This window comes from Rhinolophus ferrumequinum, chromosome 6, assembly GCF_004115265.2.
Source record: "Rhinolophus ferrumequinum isolate MPI-CBG mRhiFer1 chromosome 6, mRhiFer1_v1.p, whole genome shotgun sequence".
Lineage (NCBI taxonomy): Eukaryota > Metazoa > Chordata > Mammalia > Chiroptera > Rhinolophidae > Rhinolophus > Rhinolophus ferrumequinum.
This window is the reverse complement of record NC_046289.1, coordinates 81,346,731-81,355,317: the sequence shown is the minus strand read 5'-3', so window position 1 is coordinate 81,355,317 and position 8,587 is coordinate 81,346,731.

The window sequence follows — 8,587 nt, the reverse complement described above, 5'->3', positions numbered from 1 at the left end:
TCCTTGACATAACTTTTGGTGATGCTTTTTTGAATCTGACACCAAAAGCTATAGAAGCAAAAATAAACAAGTGGGACTACAGCAAAGGAAAAAGCTTCTGCGCAGCAAAGGAAACCATCAACAAAATGAAAAGGCAACGTACTGAATAGGAGAAGATATTTGTAAATCATATTATCTGATAAGGGGCTAAGATCCAAAATATATAAAGAACTCAAATAATTCAGCAGCAAAAAAAAAAAAAAAAAAAAAAAACCAAAAAAATCAATCCAATTAAAAAATGAGCAGAAAAATCTGAATAGACATTTTTCCAAAGAAGACATACAAATGACCTAGAGGTACATGAAAAAATGCTCAATGTCACTAATCATCAGGGAAGACAAATCAAAACCACACTGAAATATTGTCTCACACCTATTAGAACAGCTAGCATGAAAAAGAGAAGAAATAATAAGCATTGGCAAGAATGTAGAGAAAAAGGGAACCCTCATGCACTGTGGTGGGAATGTAAATAGGTGCAGCTACTATGGAAAAAGAGTATGGAAGTTCATAAAAAAATGAACAATAGAACTACAATATGATAGAGCAGTTCCACTTCTCAGTATTTATCCGAATAAAACAAAAACACTAACTCAAAAAGATATATGAACCCTCATGTTCATTGCAAGAGTATTTACAATAGCCAAGATGTGGAAACAACCTAAGTGTCAATTAATGGGTGAATGGATAAAGAAACTGTAGTATATATACAATAGAATATTATTCAGCCATTTAACAACATAGGTGGACCTCAAGGACATTATGTTACGGGAAATAAGTCAGACAGGATACAAGTACTGTATGAGCTCTCTTATATGTGGAATCTAAAAGTAAATAAAATTTTAAAACAAAGTTCATAGATACAGAGAACAGACTAGTGGATGACAGAGGTGGGGGTGCGGGTGGGAGAAATGAGTGAACCCTTTTGATTTTAGTTTAAATACATTAAATAATATTCAAAAAATTTTTAATAGAATTGACTTTGGAATCAGCAGACTCAGGTTCAAATCCTTGCTTATCTGTGCATATCAGAAAAGTTGCCTAACATTTCAGCATCTTTGTTTCCTCAAAATGTCTGACATGTAGTCCTGTTCCCTTCTCCTTGCAATGAAATTACTTTCTCAATATCTTTTAAATAATAATAAAAATTGTATTACCTATTATGTAATTTAATGGTTCCCAAATAAAGACCCATGGGACAAATTCCTTTGAAAGTTCAGATTCAGGAGAAAATTACTTCCTGTCATTAGGCAAAGAACACTCTCCTTGGTCATGTTCCCTCTTTTACCTTGATTGCTGAGAAGCTCAGAGTGAATTTTTATGCTTAGTTTCAGTACTTTCCCTTAGTCTGGATTTTCAAATAATTATTCCATCATCATTTTAATTTCTTGGTTCATGTCTTTTATTATATTAATGATTTTCCACTTAATTGTGATTTTTATTGTAAACTGCCTCCCATCATATCACTTTTGGAAATAGTGTATAAATGCATATGAAAAATATCATGTCTTTAACATAGATTGGGTACTAGATTAGGGACTGTTGGGTGGCATGTCTTAGAAAGTGAAGTCAATGTAATACCTGCAAAAGAATAACCTGGGATATTTATGAGGCTTTATGCCAGGTCTACTGGATCTGAATCAAGGTGAGGACTGGGAATCTGCATTTTTTACAAGCTTCTCAGGTGAGTCTTCTACAGACTAAACACTGAGAATCCCAAAGTTGCTAAAATCACCTTCAAGAGAAGGATGTATCATATATTGCACAAGCACTGTCTACAGCTCTAGTAGTATCTAGTTAGATACTCATAAGGACTTGAAATGAAGTATGTGAGGCAAAGTGATAAGCTCTGGGAGCGAGCGAAAAATTAATAAGGAATCCGAAAATTATTGCCATGGAACATGTGTGAGTCATGGGAGTCTCGGCATCAGGGTGGCAGTGGGAAGGGAAATTATTTAAACAGTGCTTCAAAATGTGGGGAAGAACCCCTAGGACATTTCTAGTCGTATTTGGGAGGAGGGGAAAGACGGAGAGAAAGAGAGAAAGAAAGAGAGAAAGAGAGACAGAGAGAGAGAGAGAGAAGAGATATTCCAGAGTTTGAAACTTGAACAATTAGGAAAATGTTAATATCATCATCTGACATGGAGAATTGCATAAAAGAGTAAAAAAATTACAAATTTGGTTGTAAAGTATGAGGTCCTAAGGAAAGCACCAGGTGCAAAGAGAGTTGAAGAAATGGACCTAGACTTAGAATTCCTGAGGAAAGCCAAGCCTAGAGATTAAATGGTAGAGTCCTACACCCAGAGTAAGTTGAAAGTGTGGGAGTAGAAAATACCTCACATAGCAACTATAGAGTGAAAAGGGAGGAAGGTTAAAAAGGAAACCTGGGGAAAGGACTCAGTAGAAAAGGCAAGAAAAAAGAGACACATGTGTCAAAAAGTAACAGGGAAAGAAGAGAACAGTAGCCTTCCGGAGTAAAAAAAAAAAAAAAAAAAAAAAAAAAAAAAAAAAAATTACTTTCAAGAAAGGCTTCAATTGCCAGAAGCTTCTTTGCTGCCAAGTAGGTTTATAATTTTGAGGAACTATAGTTGAGTAGGTTTAGGTTTAGTACAGTGGAAGAGGTAGAAATAAGACTGCAGAGGGAGAGCAAGTGGGAGGGAGACACTGGCATAAAACCTCTGAGATTCAGATATTGTAGGATGGAGAGCTATCACAACAACAGGATAGCAAAGGATTCAAGACAGAGCTGCTGTTAGACTCTAGGTGCCTTTTGGAAAATTAGGAAAATTTGACTCTTGCCGTGGTTAGACTATTCCCACATGCATGCAGTCACGACTTGGCTAGCAGAATATTGGATGGATTTCATTCTGACCAGCCCCTCCAGCTGGGAGTCTTTGTACAGTGGTCAGAGGCAACAGTCTTGAGAGAGAGTTTTCGATGACACCAGATACTTAACCATGTCTTTAGACATAGAAAAAGTTGCCAGTTGTTGGTAAGGCTGAGAGTGGCATGGAGTCTAAGGAAGAGACAGGAGAATAGGGATAACTGCTAGAGGGAAATAGAAGAGGAAGGGAAGGAGAAAGGGAGGAAAGAGGAGGAGGAAGGAACCGATAGCTTAGTAACAGAGGACCTTAGAGCTTTGAAACAGAGTATTTGGCCACAGCCCCTCAATCTTGAGCTGGGTGGGGTGTCTGGGAAGGAGAATATGGGGATGAGGGAATTGCAAATGAATCCTGAACTCTTTTTAGCAGACTTGTTTGTTATAATAGTTCTGAAGCAAGTCAGAAGCCATTTTAAATGCATTATATTATTCAGCACATGCGTGAATGTGTTGATGTTGTTGGTGCCCAGGGTTCTCATGGGGGAAGAAGGGAAATATGAATATGGAACCAGAGAAGCCAATAAAGAATCTGGTGGGATGGGTTGAATTTGGAGAAACTAGTGCGAACTTCTAATTTCTAAAACAAGTATATGTATGTGTATATGCATGTTTGTGTGTGTATATAACATACATATATACATACATGTATGTATGAATATGTCTTTCTGCATGTATTTGTATATATGTGTACATGTATGTATGTACACATTCGTGTATTTTCTAGCTTTGGTGGCTTAAAGTGTTGAATCAAAAAGCAAAGCTACTTCAGTAGCCATAAGCACAAACAGCATTCAGATAGCAGTCTAGAATACCTATCTCTACTAAAAAGAACCAATGCAGACGAATGGCTGATTCAAGGACTGGACAGGTAGGTACAAAATAAGACTGGAACTCCTTGTTATACCACAAAGTAAGGGATTGTTCAAAAGATGTCAAGAATACAAGAGCTAGATGGAAGAGGCTCTCACTCCCAAGTGTGGGACAATTTGAGGACCAAAATAAAGTACAGTAATGAATTACACATAACTTGGAAAAAAGGAATTCATACCCATGGCAAACAGATAAATGAGTAAGGGGAATAGAGATATCTTACTTACAGTGGAATATCAAGGACGAACTGGTAAACGTAGAGAGAGCGGTAGAGTTGGAAAATCATAATTTTGCAATATCTTAAGGATTGGATTAGACAAGAATTATCAAAGGATGCTAAATATAGGGAAAATTTCAAGGAGGGGCAGGATGTTATCATGGTTTTAAAGTGTTTCCCCACAAAAGGATTAAAATGAACATCACTAATGGGAGGCAGATGGACACTGTGTGTCTCTGGATACGACATCCTGAGGACAGAACATCACCCATGTAATATTCCTACTGCAAATGCATGATTTCAATCTAATCATGAGAAAAGATCAGATAAATACAAAATGAGAAATAATCTATTTTCAAAAGGAGAGTCTATTCCTCAAAATTGTCAATATCATCAAAAGACAAAGAAAGGCTGGGGAAACATTTCCAGATTAAAAGAAGCTAAAGAAATATGACAACTAAATTCTATACCCAAATTGTGCACTGAAGAGGAAAACATGCTACAAGGGATATTATTAAGAACATTGACAAAACTAGAATGTGAAAGGTTCAGTAGATAACTATAATCTATCATTGTAAATTTATGAAGTTGATAACCAAACTATAGTTATGTATCCCAAATCCATATCCCTATTGGGAAAATGCAATGAAGTATTAAGGGATAAAATGCCATGATGTATGTAACTTATCTTCAAATGGTTCAGAAAAAAACACTGGATTATTGGATAAATAAATAGATAGAAAATGATAAATCAAGTGGGCTAAGATATTAAAAATAGGTGAACCTGAGTAAAGTGTACTATTTTTATTTTTGCAGTATTTTATAAATCGAAAGTTATTTTCTAATGAAGAGTTAAAAAAAACAGTTGTCATTGATTGTTATTTTAAATGTTTACAGTTAGGAGTGTTGCCAGGGAAAAAACCCAAAAACCATGATACAGGAACTTTGCTATCTTAGAAAATAGCTCTCGAAAACAATGAAAAATTTTGAGGTCAATTTTTTGCAAACAGACTTCAGTATTTACTCTTAAAGCTAGAATACCTCGGGGGAGAAAAGACCCATGTGAAGAAAAAAAAAAATCACAAAAAGAATGCTAGGAATCACAGTGAAGCTGAGATTTTCATTTTATCACATTTAAACTTAATTTCTACTTGTACTTTAAAGAATTGTGTCTCTCCACTACTTCTCTCAGATATGAAACAAAATGCATGGAAGGGAAATTGCATATTTTAAAGTATTTCTCAAGCAAAATGTAACGATAAAAGTCTATGTTCCTACTAGAACATTAATCTCGTCCTTCATAATTAACTATTGCGTTTTTCTTTCATCAGGCTGTGACCTTTAAGGTGTTACCGTTGTGTGTGTTTTTAATGTCTAACTTTTCTGGAAAATGTGCAGAGGTCATAATGAGGCATAATTATATACAGTATATAATTTTCTTTGGCCTTTTCCAAGTGCTAATTTAGCTATCGTTTTTTTTCCTATAGAATTTTTATAAGAAATATTTTTTCAAATGAAAGTCCTTTCTTCAGTTTTGGCATGAATTATATGTTCAGACAGGCAATGTCTGATAATGGATGTTAAGTGGACACTGTAAAGTAACTCCTTATTTATCTAGGTAGAAAATGAGATATTGTTTTCCTTCATACTCTGCTTTTAGGAAAAGGAAACAAATAATAACTAGCCTACCTCTCTAAGTCCTCAATTTCCTTATAGAGTCTGCTAAGAATTAAATCAAATTGAGTGTGTAATGTTCTTAGCACAGTGCTTGGCATATAGTAAACACTCAAGTGATAATGGTTTATTTCAGTATTATATAGATTGTTTTGGAAAATAATATCCAAAGTGTGTTTCCTGATTTAGCTTGATTGCCTAGAACTTATTCATTTACTATACTAAATAATAATTGGTCATTATTATAGGGATGTTACATTATCAAAGATTCAATTTTGTTTAAAAATGTTGGCGTTGCCATTAAGTCACAGATACCTTAAACAATCAGACTCTTTGGTGAACAAGAATATTCTGGTGTTCCGTCACTCTGAATCAATCAGTCTGTTTCTTTTTTTTTTTTAATTACCCATTAAACATTATTTCATTCCGATAAAAATGCCTCTTAACCTATAAATAATTAGTCATTTTACTTTCTAAAAAACACTTTTACATATAGTTTGCATGAAAAGACATCATAGGTAAGAGAATAATCCTGAATTTAGAACACTGATAAAAAATATTTGGAAGAGAGGCAAAGTGTGTCCCTGGGCAGAAAGAACTGTTTCCTGAAAAGTCAAGGAGTTTGCGTTTTACAAAACCTTGCTGTAAGCATCATCCGTCACTTGAGATCAACAGGGATAAGAGCACCAGTAGGAAGACTGATTTGATTTTTCACACCACTTTAATAAGATAAATTTCAGCAACCTGTATTTGGATATGGAAATACACCTTAAAATAAATGAAACATTTGCAAGCAAGCAAACATGCACACACAGAGGGAATTATTTGTTTTGAATTGCTGACAGTGTAAGTAACTTGATCAACTAATAGAACCTGACTAATTCTATAAACCTTAGAGTATTTGTTATAAACCAGTGGTTAGGGAATACTGGGGTTTAAAGAGTATCTTATGCATTTTTATATTCCTAATACCTTCAATCATTTTGGTCCTTGCATAAATTTTGCTGAATAATATGTTTTATGCCTGTAATGGTCCATCTGTTTATAGGGAGTTGGGATTTTTGTTTTTAATGGCAGGTGAAATGTGAGGACAAATAAATGGTTTTAATAACTTTAGTATCATTCCTAATTAAATTGTGTATTTATTAATTTTAAGTAAATCTATTAGTATAGGTCTTGATGATGTGGAAAAAAATACCAAATTTTACATCTGCTGATCCTAGTCCAAATTCCCCACATAAAATAAATGAAGAAGGGGGGAAAGACTAATGCCACCATCTACAAATTTGATGAACATGGCAGCTTATGTGGCAGAGACACAAAAGGTTTTGCATACATCTGGAAAATCCTGATGTCCCATATCTTATGCTTCTGTAGTTAACAAGGGGTAAAGTTACCAGCACCATTTCTCCAGTGTAAATCGGCCATTTCTCCAGTGTAAATTTGAGGCCAAGTTTCTTTGCATTTTACATTTGCTTCCCTTGAATTTACTATTTTTCAGGAGAATGTACTCACCAGAAAGATCAAGTTCTTCATGGTTGTGGAACATCTGGGACTGTACATCCGTGCACAGGGGTATTGATTCTCTTGTTCTTTGGAAGATGTTTCCCAGGCTTTGGGTCACTTCAATTCAATCAAGAGAGCACAGCCTCAATATCAGTGGTTGTTAAACATGACGTCACAAGCCATTTGTAACCAATCATAAAGTACCAATATTTTGGAATAATTGTTTTGCCTAAGTATAAATTAGAATGGCTTCAAAGTTATCCTTAGAGTAATATCACTCCATTCAGTCACTTTAAGATCACCTCCACGAGCGGGAGAGGAGGCAGAGTCTTTCCTCCCTGGAAATTGCTTGTGAATGCTTGGCAAAATCCTGGAAGTGTCTCACACATGTGACCGTCTACCAAGTTGTGTGTGTTGCTGAGGAAAGTTGCTTTATGCAGGCCATGGTTTACTTTCAGTACATAGGTGCAAATAAGCTTTGCATGATGTCGGCTTTGGTGAGGGCCAATTAAGCAAGGAGCAGACTGGTCTGAAGGCATTGGCAAAATGACTTTGCACAGAAACCTTAATATTGTGGGCCTGATTTGCACTCATCATTTTGTTATTTTACTCTGGCACTACAAATAAATACATGACAAGTCTCATATTAAGAAGCCATTGTTATATGTAAGGTACATAGTTGCTTTTCAAGGAGAAAGTGGCAAACTGCCATCCTTGAGTGTCCTCTCTCTCGCCATGTGCAGTGGGAGGTGACAGTGCTGTCAAAGATGAATATAGAAAAAAAGCAAAGGACTGTTACCATTTGAACATATCCTATTCAATAAGAGGGCCCACTTATGGCCACAGCAGGGTCTGTGAGAAATCCTTATTTCCTTGGTAAATTCAGATTATTTAAGACCAGGAATTGGGAAATAAAAGTGTATCTTAAACAATCTTTGATCAAGAAGTTTTACCTTTGTTTGGGTTGAAAATTACATTTGAAAAAACTGACTCTGGCCTGGATTTAAATTTCCTTGAATTGCTTTAGAAAAACATTTAGAGAAAGGATTCCAGTTTATTGGTGAATTGAAGTGAGTTTAGCTGTGTCAATTTTCCTGATGGTTTTGATTGAACAAATGACTTAGTCTGTAATTGACTAACCCTCTAAATCAATCAAAGCCAAGCTGTAGTAAATAAACTAAATTTAAATCCTTGAAACAACTGTGGCTGTGGAGCAATCCAAGTTTATGAAACAAAGTACATGTTATTTTACTAAGGTTAACATGAAACGGAAATTGGGAACTCAAAATATAGAAAGCAAAAAATAACTATTACAGATACTAATATGTTACACTGATTTTGCAAATAGAAATCTATCTACCTCTTAGAAAATAGTGTCAGCATTTAGAATACCATAAACCAGA